A 16,140-nucleotide genomic window follows, 5' to 3' on the forward strand; every position below is an offset into this window, starting at 1 on the left:
AGGGGAAAGCCGGTGCCGCGCGCCCGCCTGCTGCCGAGAGCTCCCAACTCTGCGGAATCCAGGTCGGTCAGGACGCGCCGCCGTCTCGAGGTGCTGCCGGCCGGGAGGCGCGGGGCGCCGGGCTCCAACGATTGGGTGGGTGGCCGCGGGGTAGGGGTTCCATCTGCATTCGGTTCCTGGGGGCTCTCTGGATGCTCGGTGCGGCTCCACCTCCCCGCTGCGGGTCGGGAAGCTATCTGGAAGTCTCCCCTCGGCGCGCTAGGATAAATATGCGCGGCTTGTCATTCGGTGCGGCTCTTCCTCCCAGCTGATAGGGTGACGTTCAGTTTGGAGGCTTGGAGATTGGCTTTTTGATTTGGCTTCTTGCGGCAGCTTAATGGGCAAAGCTCTGGGCTCGCCCAGAAACCAGCCTCTCCGCGCGTCCCCTCCGCGCGCAGCGAGGCCGAGACGTCCCCCGCGGTGGCAGCGTGCAAGGCGGTGAGCCCGCGCGCTCGCAGCCCCGGGAAAGCCCAGGCGACGCGACCGCAAGCCCAAGCCCGGGTCCCTCGGAGACGCCTGGGAGCGCCGGGCTGCTCGTCTTCCTGCCCCTCCCGGCAGGGATCCCCCGCCCGCAGCCGGGACTCCGGGCCTCTCCCGGGCGTAGTCTCCAGCCCGCGCTCCAGGTCGCGGTTTTCCCTCTTAAAGCGGCTCGAAAGGACCCCTCCCTCGGTCCCCTCGCCCTGGCCCCTGCCACCCTCCCGCCCAGACCTCGCGCGCCAGATGCGCTGCCCCGCAGCTCCCTGACAGCTGCGAGCCCACGAGCCCCAGCGGGCGGGTGGCGGCGGCGGCGGCGGCGGCGGACTGACATGCCCCGGACACGGCTGCGGCCGGCGGGCAGCCCGCGGGGGCGATGAGCCTCTGCGGCCGGTGAGGAGCCCGGCGGCGGGCGCGTAGCGCACCTTCCTCGCCCCCCTCACTTGCCCACTCTGCTCGGGAGGCCAAGAGGAAAAGGTGAGTATTAGGGGCGAGCCTCCTGCCCTTCCCCCCCCCTTAGCGGGCAGCTGAGACAAGGGAGGCAGAGGTTGGGGGGCTTGGAATGTCCCCCAGAGGGTCCCTGGTTGTGAATGATGGTGTTAAGTTATTTCTCAAGATCATTCATATGAGCCGCCTTCTTGTGGATTTAGTGCCAGAAGGAGTGGGGGGAGGGTGCCCCGGAAAGTGCACACTGTGTATGCGGTGTTGGGGGGGAGGTAGATCTGGCAGAGTGCGTGTCTGCGGGAGGGTGCGGGGGTGGGGGCACAGAAAGCGATGCCTGGGCGTAAGCGTACAGTCGGGCCTGGGTTTGCTGGGTCAGCGGCGGGTGCTCGTTAGAGAGAGTGCTGTGTTGTGTGCTGGATGCATGTGTGCATGTGTGAGCCGCCTGTGCCAGGGCATGTTGTGCTCCTGGGACTGAGTGCCCGCCGGGTTTGGGGGCCAGGAGGGGAGCGCGTTAGCCGCTTGGCACGCGCCCGCGTGCACACACGCACGCACGCGCACATCCCTGTCTCGGGACTCCAACGCGGCGGCGGGTCGGGAACTGCAGCCCCAGGGCACCGGCCCGAGGTGGCCGAGGGGGTCGGGGGGAAGAAGGGTTTCTCCGGTCCTTTGCTCTCCAACCCCCAGTGGTCTGCGCCGTCTGGGGCCCGGTGGAGAGAAGCGAAGTATATAACTAATCCTAATTCCCCCCAATACAGACACACACACACACACACACACACAGCCACAGCCCTCATTCAGAGGCTAGCGCTGCTCCTGCAGGCCCTGGCTGACATGCCCCGAGGACCTGAGCCACTGAGGGAGATGATAAAAGCGATTTGGTTAGAGGAGAAGCAGTTTTTCGTTTTTATTCATTGTCTTTTATTTTTAACCATGGAGGTGGTGGTGGTGGGGATTAAATAGAACAAACGCCTTTAATGCAGTGCCATAAATTTACCCGCTCGTCGCCCGCCTCCTCTCTTTCTACTCCCCCCCCCTTCTACCCTCTCCTAAAGATTAAAAAGCAAACCCTGGACGTTTGATGGTTAGATCTCCCGGGCAGAAGGATTGAAATTGGGTGCAATTTATCAGAAACGCAGGCTGTACCTGGGAGCCAGGCGCCGAGCTCCTGGGTGCTGAAGAAACACGAGGTGGGGGGCGGGGCGGTGAGCAGGCTGGGCTGGGGGGGGTGTGGGTACGTGGTAGGAGCACATCCGGCCTTCTGGTGGGGCACCAAAAGGGAAGCCTCCCCGCCTCTGGCGACCTGGTGACTTGCAGCCGCGTGTGATTAATCTTCCACAGCTGTCGTGCCCCATCCACTTGAGCCGAGCTCTTGTTTACCTCGATTTTCAAATATAGTTGCTGCGCCATGCTCTTCCTGAAATAGGGGCATCAGTTCACTGTGTATGGGCGCTTGGCTTCCCGCCACGCTTCTTTCTGCTGGCCTGGCTGGCTGGATCCAAGTTTGAGAGAAAGCTGCCCGTCCGTGCCTTGCAGTTCTCCAGCTGAGGCTGGCTGACGGTCAGAGCCTGGGGTGACTAGATGTGGGCTGGTCACACCTCAGCCCTTCATTGCCATCTACACTTCCTGTCAGCACTCCCCGCACACAAGTCCATTCCACAGCCTCCTTCTTCTTTAAATAAAATATAGAAATTGGGTTGAGAAGAAGCAGAGCCTGCAAAACTGAACTTGGTTGAAGTGGTTCTTTCTTTAACTTGATGGAGAGGGCAAGGCCATTCATGCAGTTCCCTCTACTTGGGATGCTTTATTGTTCTTCCAACACCTGTAATGGACTCCTACTCACCCTGGGGCTCTCAGCTCTTACTTCCTCAAGGAAGCCTTCCATACTTTCCCTGACTAGGCCAAGTCTCCGTTTATTATATACCCATACCAGAACCTATAATTTAAAAGTAATTTAAAGATGCACATTAAATTTATTTCTGTGATTGAATAATTCTGGGTGCACCTCTAGACAGTAAGCTCCACAGAGAAAGGAAAGATCACTGGTTGTTTATTCACGTTGTAGCCACATGGCCTAGCACTGTGCTGGCATAGGTAGGCACTCAGTACCTGTTGATTGAATGAATGGAATTGGAGGGACAAGTTCCATCCTCCCCCTCCCTACTCCTGCTCTCTGATGTCTACTGTACACTGCCCTCCACAGCCCCTTGGTCAGGGAAGGGAGAATATGGTTATCAAATTGTCTCTGTAAAAACAATTTCCTTCCCCTGTGCTCCTCCATGGGCTGGGACCCTGAAGCTGACTGGGTGTCCTTTTTCCCCAGCCCTGCTCTGTCCCTGTGCAGGGCAGTTCCTTGTACAGTCTCTGGGCACAGTGACTGGTATTGTTTACAGGCAGTGACTATGACCATTGTTCTCCAGCCTGCATGGTCCAGTCATTGCCCACAATCTGGATTTTGGGAATATGTCACACATCTTGACTCCTCTTTAAACTACCAAGGTTGGATAAGAAGAGAGGAATTCCCCCTCTGCTCAAGCCTGGTTGCTTTGCCTAGAGGTTCAAATACTTGGTGTGGTTCAGAAATACACTGGACTCCAAAAGCGAAAGCATTCACTTATTCATTCATTCAGTCAGCCATTTATTCAATAAATATTCAACAACCACTTACTCTGCCAGGCATGTGCTAAGCACAGAGGCAAATAAAATAGAACTGTCCCTTTCCTCATAAACATACATTCCAGCAGGGATAATCAACTAGTGGGCAGGCAATTACAGCATAAAGTGGTTTCTGCCTGTGGAGGGTAAATCCCAGGTCAATGGAAGCATGTAGGAAGAGCACCTCTCCACAGGGGCTTAATGAGGACTTGTAAGGACAGCAAAGCCCAGAAAGGAAGGGTAGGGTAGGAGTTAGCTTGGTGAAAGCAGGGAGGAAATGAGAGAGGAGGGAGGAAATGTTTTGGGCAAGGGATCAGCATGCAAAGTCCTAAAGTGGATAAAACTCTTCCAAATGACTGGGAAGTAAAATGCAGGGGAGATGAGTTTAGAGAGAAGCCACAGGAGACAAACCTTGAAGCGCTTGTACTCCATGTTAAGGATTTCCACGAGTGTCCAGCGAGGGGTTAGGAAGGTTTTAACTATTGATGTGAAGGGTCAGTTTTGCATTTTGGATAGTTTGCTGAATGTGGAACGTGGGACAAGAGAAGGCAGCAAAGAGTGAGGAGGCTGTCGTAGAAACCCAGGTGTATGGCTTCTGTTTTAGTGTACAAACTGGAGATGCCCTTCTAGGAAGAAGTTCCACTACTGTACTTTGATGAGCTTGGTTTATGTATGGTTGTCCATTTGTTTTTTGAATGGGCACTCTAAACCCAGCACTGGCAGGGTGCCTTGGGGGAAAGGAGAATAGGGTCTGCAAGGTATAAGGCACATTTCCTGAGCTGCCGAGAAAGGCAGGCTCCCAAAGAGTTAAGATGGAGAGATCTGTGAGGCCTGGGAAAGGCCTCAAGAAGGGGCCCCGAAGGGTAAGGAGGATTTAGAGCCACATTTAGAAACACAGAAACTATAGAGCAAGACATCTAGATAGGAAGAATCACGTGTGTTTGTATATGGATTTTTTTTAATAATATGGAGAGTGAATAAAGGTTAATTTCAGGATCCAGAGTACTTGAATATGGTATACAGAATCACATCTACTAGGAACACAGCTCTATTTCATCCTGGATCTAATTCGGAATACACCAAGCAGCATTTACTGCCTTGGTATTTGGAATGATAAATAGGGCTTTACAGGTTGTGTGCAGGAACGCTGGGTCATGTGGGGACTTGATCCGGAAGTGGTACTGGAAACTGGACTCCTGCCTTGGCTTCTATGTGGTAATTTCCAAATCATTTGAGAGGAGAGGACCTCAAAGTCCTAAAGAATGAAGCCAAACAGTGTGAGCTTGGTCAACATTCCTTCCTTTGTACCCTAATTTCCCCACTTGGTTCCTCATCCTTCCCTGTTACTAATCTCAGGGAAAAAAAATTCTCTTATCCTCCTGCACGATGTTCAGGGGCCACCCCTGCCCTGCTTTTGTAAACTGCCCTGGCTCCTTCTCTTATCTGGGGTCTCTTTCTCCTGCAACACAGGGTCCTCTCCCTCCACAGACCCTATCTATCTATCTATCTATCTATCTATCTATCTATCTACCTATCTGTTGATCTCTCTCTCAATATCTCTCTCTCCCCACCCCCAACTCCCTTCCCACCCCCATCAGATAATATTGACCATTAGCTGCTTGAAAATCTTTGCCCTTTTGGCTTCTTTTGCACTGAACTCTCTAGGTCTCCCTAACTCTCTATGTGGCCCCTCTTCCACTTCTGCTCCAGGATTCTGCCCTCCCTCCCAGTTGGTGCCTTCTCCATTATCCCTTGGCAGTCTCCCTCAGTGACCTGAGCTGTCACTCCCATGTGGGTAGTTCCCAGAGTGTGAGACTCTAGCTCTCCAAGCCCACTTGCACAATATCTCCCAAAGGCTGAGGATGGGTCAACTCCTCAAGTTGAAGTTTTATTAACCTGACATCATCTCCATCCTTATGAGCTGCTCCTCCTGACTTCCCACTTTTTTTCATGGTGCCAACAAACTTCCAGTCACCCAGCTCAAAATCCCTAAGTTTATCTTTCACTGCTCCCCCTTGTTCCCCAACTATTGCTTGGTATCTTTAAAACCCATTACCTTCTTCTCCATCCCTACTACCATTACTTGCAAATTTTATAACTTCCTGCATAATAATGATATTTGTGTTTACCACCAGTCAGCTACTCTGTTGCAAAGTGCTTTACATTGCTTTCCCCATTTAATTCTTACCACAGATGTATGAAATAGTTACTATTATTATTATACTATAAAATATAGCTTTCTACCATCTTCCAAACTTCAGCTTCTCCCTCCTTCAATTCATTTTAACCACAGTTACAAAATTCCCCTCCTAAAACACCCTTCTAAGCTCATCATTGTCCTACACAAATACTTTAAAGGGCTTTCTGTTTGTTCCAACTCCTTGTATCCAAGTCCCTCTGTGGCCTGGATCCTCACTCCATGTCTGGTTTTACTTTTTACAATCCCTGTTTGGTCACCTGAATAAATTGCCCTTTCTTCTTTTGTGCCTTTGTTCCCAGTTTACCTTTCTCTAAGAATTCTACCTTTTCTTCAATGTTCAATTCAAATACTTCTTCCTGATGGGAAGGCTTCGTGGAAAAGAAGTCCCTTCCTGTGAATTTTGATAACACAGCATCTTGTTTTCACGAGCCAGTTACACTTTTGGAAAGGCAATTTTTTTTCTTGCATGTGGCTTTCTGCCCTTCCTGGACCAAGAGCTTTTTCTCTCCCCCACTCTATGTCACATGATGCCTGCCACCCAGTGGGTGTTCAGTGAAAAATGAAGGAGTGAGTAATGAGTGAGGCAGGTGAAACCAGGTCAAGAAAGGGCTTCTATACTATTTATCAGAAAAGAAGACAATGGTGGAGTCAAAAATCAAAGCAGGAATAGGCAACATGGTATTATTATAATAGGAGAGGCACTGAACTGGTGGTAAGAAGGTTATGTTCCAGTTCTCATCACTTCTGACAACCACAGGTAAGCCCCACCTCTCTCTCTGGGCCTTGGATTCCTTGCCCATCAAAAGAGTTTATGTTGGATGTATTGACTTTTAAGCTTCTCCCTCATCTGGCAATTCTATATTCTGTGAGTGTTGTTTCAAAGTACGTAGATTGCCTCCTACTAAGCATACTTTTAGTGCTCACAGTCAATAGCTTGCATTTCAGAACCATCTAGCTGTAACTTGAAGCCCCTAGTGTGTCTATTCTCACATTGGGTCTCTAGAAGTCAGCTTGGCCAGTCCACTCAGCTGTCTGCATGCCTGGCCTCCAAGGTGTCCTGTGCTGGGTTGAGTGCCCCAGTGACCCTGGGTTGGCACTCCCGAGTGTGCAGTTACCAGTCAGCCCCACTGCCATACTCCAGGGCACTCACAGAACAACTAATAGTGCTCTAGGCCCCCAAATGTTCCAGCCGTCCTGTCTCAACTCCTACACTTTCCTACAGCCCGCAGGAAGGATGTATTTAGAGCTGTGTAGATGCTGTTGAGAGTCAGGTGGGACGGCTTTGCTCGGTGGCTTTCTAGAGGCTCTGCCCACCCCTGACACCAGAGGGTGTCCCCCTCAGAGGGAACTAATGGAGGAACCAACTTCAAGGACAATCCTTAGGGGATTGGGGAGAGACCACAGCTGCAAAGACAGTAGCTAGATCTCCTGGGAGTCCGAGGCGTCTGCTCCTAGCACCCTCTTGTAATGGGAGGGCCCAGAGTGTCCCTAGAGCTGACTGAGCAAGAAAACTCCCCAGCCTTGTCTCAGAGGGATGACTTTGATGGCTTGCCAGATTTTATTTGTTCTTTACTCAGGCAATGATATGATTTAATTCTATATTTCAACATTTAAAAAATTAAGATAAATTAAATGACATTAAATAAATCAGGCTCATGGAGAATGCTCTAAGGAAAATGTGAATAAAGGAGGCTGATCACAGGTATCTATTGATGTCTTGGCAATGGAGCAGAGGGATGTCAGCTCTCTCCTATGGGTAACCTCAAAAGACAGAGCCTGGGAGGTTCTCTCTGGGGAAGAGGGCGAGGCAGGAACAATGTCCCTCCCAGGCTGCCCTGGGCTTCTGACTCCTCTGACCCCGGCCCTGATTTCCTTCCAGCTGCAGGGGATGTTTTCTGTTGGTCCTTCTCAACATGACACACTCCTTCAGACCCTGGTGCAAGGAAACCTCTGGCAGCCTGAGCACCAAACTTTGATTCTGGCTCCATTATTTATTGGCCTAGAAACTCAGTGATGAACTGAGCCCCAGTTTCTTCCTCTGTATGATCACCCTCTCAAGAAGGATTAGATAAGATCATATGAGTGAGAAGGTCTTTGTGAACTCTTGGCCCATAATGTTGCTTAATACTTGTCGAATGAATGATGCAGTATAAATGTTGGGTATCATTATGCCGTTCTCTGGAGGAAAAGTGAGGTGCCAATGACAGGGCCAGGGTGGGGAGAGGGGGCCGTGTTTGGAAATAGACTCACAACTTCTGTCCAAACACTATGTGGCCCTGTTGGTTCTTCTGAATGACCTGCTCTCTGAGGTCATTGGCTTTAACCATTTACCTCTCTCCCCCAAGGCTTGTCAGGAAGTTTGAAGTCTCCCCTTATGGTTGCACTTTTACAAAATCACTTGGAAATTATTTACATTTAAAAAAGACCTTTCTGGCTGTTTTATGGAGAGTAGACTGCAAAGGGTGGGGCAAAGCTGGCAGCTCTCAGCAGTCCAGGTGAGAGGTGTAATGTTGAATCTTCAGCAGCTAGCACAGGGTGTGACACGTATTTGGCACTCAGTAAATGTGAGAAGACATCCAGGCAGAAATGATCCTCAAAGTACCTACAACTGTGATGAGCACATAGTAAGTGCCCCACAAATACTTTCATTCATGAATCAATGAACAGAATCAGGCTTTCTTGTGGCCACTCTAGACTTTGAGTTTAACCTCAATATTTTGGATCTTTTAAAAATAATTTTTACTTTTCTAGCTAGCACTGTTTTTCAGGAGCAATACGTTCCATGGGTTCATTTTCTTCTGTGTGAAACAGCATGCTCATTTGAAACAGATCTGAGATGTCCAGCACCACCACCTCTGTGATGCTCTGAGGCAGTGTTCGTAAGGCACAAAGGCCTTTGCTCACATTTAGATACTGATCTTATGCACTTTTTGATGTGTTCCTTCAGGGCAGGAACCAGACCTGCTGCATCAGTGCATCTCCAGAGCTTATCACAGTCTGGGCTATTGAATTCACAAATGGTCATTCCCTTGACTAGACCGAGGAGCGCTCTAAGGCCTTGGTTGAATTCCAGGAAGTTCCAGCTTTTCTCCTGGGGAGCCTAGAACTCTCACTGGCATTTATCAGTTTACAAAAACATTTTTCCAACTGTTACAGGAAGTGCCAAAGCTAAGAAGTTATCTAAATGGAATGTTTTACATTGATCCCTTCAGCTCCCATTTCTTTGGGCCTGCAAATCTCTGAATCAGGGGGAGCTCTGCAGGGCCAGTGGGGTGAAGAGGTGCCTGATATGGTTTGGTCCTTGCTATTTCATTGTTCTCCAACTCACATTGATTCTCCTTTTGGTAGCTCTGAAATCCATGCCTTCTCCAGCAGCGCTGCTCCCACAGCCTGGGTTCAGGTTCCCATCACCTCTCGCCCAAATGCTGGGAGGGTCTGGACTGGTCTTCCTGCCTTTTGTCTTTTCCTGCTTTCGTTCGCCTACCCAGATCCCACACTGCCATCACTCTAGGTTGCCTATCCCAAAGAAAAACATTGATTTTGTCCCTCCTCTGATGGAAAACCTTTCAGTGGTTCCTTATTGCCTCTCACATGATGCCCACACTCCTTGGCCAGGCACACAAGGCCTTTTACCAGCAATTCCTCACTTACCTCTGCAGCTTTTCTCAAGTGCTGTCTTTCAGCCACACTGCTCACCCATCTGGAACCAGGCACTACTCGTTCAGGCTTCCATGCCCCTCAGCATGGGCGTCCTGTTGCCTTTGTTTGAGATGCACTGGCTTCCACCCAGTTAACTCCTGTTCATTCTTCAAAACCTAGATCTAATGTGACCTGGCTCGTGGAGCTGGCCCCGATGATCCCAGGCAGTGTTACACCTTCCATTCTTGTGTGCTGTTGGCACATTGCACATGCTTCCAAATCTAGTACTTGTTTTGTCGTAATTGTTTGATTTTCTGTCACTGTTCTCCAGTGAAGTGTGTGCAGCTCTAGAGGGATTATATTTTGTTCATATTACTCAAATTTGAAAAACCTTGCTCACAGCATCCCTGACAGATGGTACTCCAACCTCCATTTGAACACTGCCAGAGATGGGAGAAATCACTGGCTATTATCCCCTTCTATTTTTGCACATTCATTCAGTGTATCCATTCATTCAATAAATATATACTGAGCGTCTACTATATGTCAGGCACAGATTTAGGCACTGGGGATACAGAAATACCAGATAAAAATTCCTACCCTCTTGAAACTTATATTCAAAATTTTTTGAGACTATGGGGAAAAAATGAGTTTGGAACAAAATCAGTGTAACTTTCTCACCATAATTCCGTGAAAGTCAGTCTGTGACACATAAGGCTGGGTTTCATGCAAATGCACGTGTGCGTGAATGAATGAATAAATGAGTAAGTGAACAAACAAAGAGGCCAGGAGGAGGTGTGGAGAAGTTGATCTAAGTTATTATCACTGAAAGGAAAAATAACTAGAAACATGTCTTGCTGAAAATGGATGAGTCACATCATTTTCCTATGAAGATAAGGGACCTCTGGATCTTTTATACTTCCTCGGTAAAAGTTGTAAACCCAACAGACAGCAGGTTTAGGGAGAAACAAAAGAAAAATCTGCTTATGTGGGTAGGGAATTGATGCTGACCATTCTTGGCAAGATATGAAAGCAAGTGAGAGTCCAGGAGTGTGGAATATTTGTCCAGTGCACAGAAAGGCCTTGTGGTTCCCATTTGTGAGTCAACGCATGATCTACTGAGAGTCCCACTCCCAGTCTAAAGTCTCTAGTGTTGGAATCCCTGAGATACAGAAGCCATAGTCAGGCTATGATCCTTGTCTTCTCTCCCAGGATGCTCAGGCTTGGCCTGCTTCTTAAAAACAAATAAGGAACTTTTCAAAACCATAAATATCTAGGCTCCACCCACTGTGAGTCCAAAATTTAAGTCTGGAATGGTATCCAGATGTCTGTATTTTTTTTAGAACTCCAGAGTGATTCGGAGGAACAGCCATCTCTAGAATGTGGCCCTGGTTGCATTGCTGTCTCCAACTGGGGGATGATTAATGCAGACGTAGATCCAGCAGTGGGAGAAGCAGAACATAACGAGGCTGAGCAAAGCCCTCCCTCTTCCTAGCTCTCTGGTCCACTCTCAGTGTTTGTGACTTCCCAGATCCGTCAGGGACTTGCAGAGGGCAAAGTCCTTTGGCTTCCACAAGTCTGATAAACTTCAGGCATCTTCGAAACAGAATTTTAGAGGCAGAGAGGATATCAGAGATCAAGTCCAACCTCTTAGCCCTATCGATAGAGTCTCACTGAGCGTGACCGCTCACAGTTGCCAAAAAACAAAACAAAACAAAACAAAAACACACAAACAAAAAAAGAACTTCCCTACATTAAGTTGAAATCCCTCGTGAAGCTTCCAGAAGACAGAGGAAGATGGACGTGTAAACACATAGGCCCATGCAGTGGGACAAGTGCTCCAGTGGTGATCAAAGTGCTAGAGGAACCCACGGGAGTAAATGACTCATTTTGAAAGTAACAGAGGAGAGCACTGTCAGGGATGGCTTCCCAGAAGAGGTCGAGCTTTCCAGAGCCCGAGGTTCTTAACCTAAGGGACCTAGATTCCTAGCCTGCTCTTCTACCACCCCCTTCATCCCCGGGGGCTTAAAAGCAGACTTTAGGATTTGACAGACTAAGTTTCATAGTCCGGCTGTACCGCTGGCTCAGCTAGTGGACCTTGGGTGGACTTTGAGCCTCAGTCTCCTCATTTCTAAAACAGTTGACAAAAGCAGATGTAACAGGGCCTAGTGCAGTGCCAGCCACAGAGCAGGTGCTCAGTGAAAGGATATGATCGGAGCTATTGTCATTTTTCTTTAAGTCTTTGGTTTGTGAGGAAACTGAGGGCTGCTGGCCTGTCTAGGGAGCTTTCTCTTGTGTGGTGGCACCTGGGAGAATGTCATTAGGGCTCCATGATGCTGTCATATGGTTCAGATATCATTAAGGGTCTGAGAGGCTTCAGGGAAGGCAAAATGTGACAACTGCATGAGAGTGGAGATGCAAGAACGGTATAATATCCTCTCGTGTACTACTGTAAGATTCTCTACATTATAAAGCCCTGCTGCATTGCAGCCACTGCCCACATGGTTTGAGGCATCTATAGAGCCACCAGCCTGAGAGCTCAGAGCAGAAGAAGGAAAAGATATTATTTCCCAGGACATAATTGTAATCAATTATTCCTATAATTACTTGTTTGGCTCAATCCCTCATGAGAAGGTAAACTCTGTAAGGCTGGAGATGTGGTTCATAGCTGTACCCTCAATCACTAGGACAATTTTTGGCCCAAAATGGGCAAAAAGCAGGTGTTTAGAAAATGAATTTGATCCAAAAGGCTTTTGGTAAATCTGTAATGTGGGCTCTCTTCACTTCTTCCTGACCCTAATTCCTACTACCTTCCCTTAGTTTACTCTCTTATCCTCTGTGGTCTCCTTGGAAGTCTAAATTCCATGCCCAGCTCTCACACTGCTCTGGGACAAATAAGAGCAATGTGTCTTTTTGCTTTTTTCCTTTCCTATAATCAAAGCATCTTTGACTCAAAGGAACTATAGAGATCGTCTAACCCAATGTGAACTTTATGGATGAGGAAGCTGATGCCTGGAGAGGGTCACTGACTTTCCAAGGTCTCACAGCACATTGAGACACATCTGGGAAGGAAATTCTTGCCCCCCTGCTTCCACATCTAGGGCTCTACCATTGCTCCCCTCTGTCTTGGAGTATGTAGAGCCTCTAAGCTTGCAGGGAGGCCTCTACATCTAGAAAGACTTACCTTGCTCTCCTCAGGCCCTTGCTCAAAGGGGTGGCCAAAACGAGGGTACACACCAAGCACAGCAGTAACACCATGTGCCCTGGTGGCAGACAGCCAGAACACAAATGCTTAGCTTCCTACTTACTAACTGTGATCTAGGACAAATTACTCAACCTCTGTGAGCTCTAATTTCCCATCTATAATGATGATAATAGCACCTCCTTCACTGTGAAGATTCAAAAAGATAATAATGCAAGAAAAACACTTAGCATCATTATGTTTTCCTCCTCAAATCCAAGTTCCAGTTGTGGCAATTAAGCTACCTAAGCAGCGGAGGTCACATCTTTCCTACTCTTGAGAGAGTAGGGAGCTTAGTTCCTATGTCTCTCAGGGAGTATTTCCATGGACAGAAGGGCTCCGCGCTGATTCTCACCCCCTGTCGGCAGAGGAAGTGCAGAGAAGATGCAGTGTGCTCAGACTCGGGTGACACGTCACAGCCGGCGCAGCCGTGCTGCACTTAAAACTTTAATGTAAATTGGCTGTGACGCCTGTGCAGGGGCCCAGATTTAGAAGCAGAGCAGGACGGCTCTACCCAGGCTGGTGACAGGCCTGGAGCAGTGTTCCCATTGGAGAAAGTGGAGGGCGTAGCAGGAGGGAGAATTTGCTCAGTCTGGCCTGGTGGCACTGTTTTATTAATGATCTGGAAGAGCAGAGGAACAATGACTTTAATTAAATTTGCCAGTGATATTAAAAGATGTCAGGAGCCACTGCTGAGGACGCAGACACCTTGCAGATGGCCCTGGGGGCATTAGGAGGATAGTCCAGGAAAGAGAAGAGAGGCCGTGGGCTGAGCCAGGGCACCAGTTTGGCTGAGGGAGAGGAATGGGACGTGGGGGCACGGGATCATTACAGGCAGAATCTACCCTGGGCCCGGCCTCCTTATCTACATCTGCTCTGTCCGCAACGGAGTTCTCTTTTCTTGCTCCACTCCTGTCCCCCTTCCAGCCTTCCTCAACCCTTTAGTGAAATTGGTTTTTTTGAAATATAAATCAGACCATGTCATTCTCCTGTTTAAAATCCGATCATTGGCTTTTCACTGCCCTTAGGATACAATCCCATCTTCTCAGCCTGGCATGTGAGGCTGGCCTCAAACCCCGTCTCCCTACTGCCCATTGTCACGTCCTGACCCTCCCGCCCCGCACTGCGCTCCTGCTAATGCCGCCCACACGGCTGGCTTTCTCCTGTCGCCATGTCCCTGCTTGGGCTGTTCTCTTTGACTCAAATGCCTTTCCCACTTTCTTTTCTTTCTTTTTTTCCCCCCTCTCTTTATTTTATTTATTTATTTATTTATTTTGACTAAAGCTCGCTCATGCTTGAAGGCTCATTTCAGGGATCGCCTCCTTCAGAGCACTGCCCTGAATCCCTAAGCTGGCTCCGTGCCCTCTCCGTGTTCCCACTGCATTCTGCCCTTGCCTCCTGCTTTTTTATAGAAAAAGTGTCTGTGTGTGCATCTCTCCACCCTGCTAGATTGTATCTTTGGGAGCAAACACTGTGTCTTATTTTTCATTTTACCCACTGGCATCTAATACTTGCCCTGGCAAATCACAGGTTTTGGTCAATATTTGTCAAACCGAGCTGATGGGAAGGAGACTATTCGGGGAGGAAACTGCAGCAGGAGGCCAGGGCACCCCTGGTGAGCCTGGGGACTGAGCAGCTCTACCCAGTGGCTAGTCTGTCCTCTGAGCAGGTATGGGACAGTCACATTGCCCCCAAATCCACATCAGGCTGGAAAAGGATTAGGGGCCATGGATACTCTACAGTAAAGTGGGACATCTTGGGAAAGTGGAGTGGCTAAAACCATAGTTTATGTCATCTGGCTCTGCTATTTCCTTACTGCATACTTTGAGTAAATGACTTAACTAAGACACAGTTTCCCAAAATGTAGACTAGGGATAAAAATATTACCGATTTCATAGAGTTATTATAAAAATTAAATCAGAAGTACTTAGCATTGTGTATACAATAAACACTTGTAAATATTATGCTTTATTATAATTATTTATTAATTAAAAATTAATAATAATAATTAATGAGTATTATTAATATATTTATTATTTCAAGAGGTTCTAGGGGTCTCAAGTTGAGTCATATCTCTGAGTATGCCTCAGGGTTGATTAAGAGGCTTCTGGAACCACAGAATATCATTTGGGTCTCTAAAGGGCTGAGGTAAACCCCCAGGAAGTTGGGATCTGTCTCAATTGGTGCGTAGGCCTGTGGAAACGGCATGAAAAATGACTGTTGGCTTGGTCACCAGAAGTGTCCCCTCTCTCTCGAACAACTCAGCCAGAAACCATTTCCTGGCAGGGCTAGAAAGGGCAACTGGGAATTCACAGAGCATTTTCCACCTTCAATTCCAAAATCTGGGTGCAAGCATTTACTAGCCACCTCACTTTCTTGACTTGTTTTTTTTTTTTTTTCCATCTTTTCCTTCAGTTCATTTGTTTTCTCAGGGAATAGTCTTTCTAAACTTGCCCTTGCTCAAAGGTGTCTCTAATTCTGACCATATGATAGCATATTCTCCATCAAAACCTTTTGCCACAAAGTGTCTGCAAGACTGAGGGAGAGCAAAGGCCATGTTTCCCCTTAATTTTCCTGGTAGGGAAGATAAACAGGATTCCATGCCTCTTGTTAATCTACTGCCTCAACATTCCACATCCTTTTACTCCAGAAGGCCAGCCTTCTTTCCTTCCCTGCGGATACCCTACCGCCTTGGGGTTGGTTGGCCTTCACAGCTGCTACCTCCTGTCACCATGTTGGTTCATGATTAAAGAGCTGCTCCAGCTGTGCCTACCTTCTGTCTCCTCCTGCATGGGGCTTATCAGTATCCACAAAGTGTCAGGGTTTTTGGAAGTCAAGGCAAAGAGCCAAGATCCTTCTCCCTCCACATTTCTCCAGGACTAGTGAGTGCCAAACCTCTGAATGGGGGTCTCTGTACACATCATGGGTGACAAGAGCTTTCCCAGACTTTGAATATGGCTGCTGAACATCTTCAACCATCCTGCTCTTCCACAGTCATCCTCATAACCTCTTCTCTTCTGAGTGAAGTCAAAGGCAGAGGCCCCATGCACCTGCTATGACAGCCCCCACTACCCGGACTAATGGGGATTGTGGGGCGTAGCTCTTGGCCAGTGCTCTGGGGAATGTGAAACCAACTTAATCCACAGAGCCCCTGGGAGGAAGGCCTTTATGGTTATGCATCTGGCATACTGTGTCCTGAAGGAAATTCTCTTTTTGAGTACAAGCTTTGGGTATTTAAAGAGGTCCTACCTAACCACTAAAATCTAGTGTGGATTTGTCTGTGAAATAGCTATGTATTTCCAAAGCAAATGGCTATAACTTAGATCATAAAGTGGCTTTAAAGAAGGCTGATGTCTGAGAAACTTCCTTGGTAGCTACATTTATTCGCTCCAAAAACATACATTTACTAAGTACCTACTAACTATTAGGATACCACATTAAACAGAAGACA

At 48.3% G+C, this 16,140-nt stretch overlaps 1 protein-coding gene across 4 annotated transcripts in view; it reads left to right on the forward strand.

Annotated features, from left to right (window-relative positions):
• The first annotated feature begins 291 nt into the window (after window positions 1-291).
• The window catches only part of SLC8A3 (solute carrier family 8 member A3), a 138,227-nt gene continuing 122,378 nt past the window's right edge, over window positions 292-16,140 (forward strand). For 2 of the 4 annotated variants that reach the window (XM_045554765.1, XM_045554794.1), the window contains exon 1: window positions 292-990. The gene's annotated coding sequence lies outside the window, so the exon portion shown is untranslated. The remainder of the gene's footprint in view (window positions 991-16,140) is intronic. The other 2 variants (XM_045554774.1, XM_045554783.1) reach the window with 1 other exon arrangement.

Source organism: Lemur catta, chromosome 1 (assembly GCF_020740605.2).
Source record: "Lemur catta isolate mLemCat1 chromosome 1, mLemCat1.pri, whole genome shotgun sequence".
In the NCBI taxonomy this organism is placed as follows: Eukaryota; Metazoa; Chordata; class Mammalia; order Primates; family Lemuridae; genus Lemur; species Lemur catta.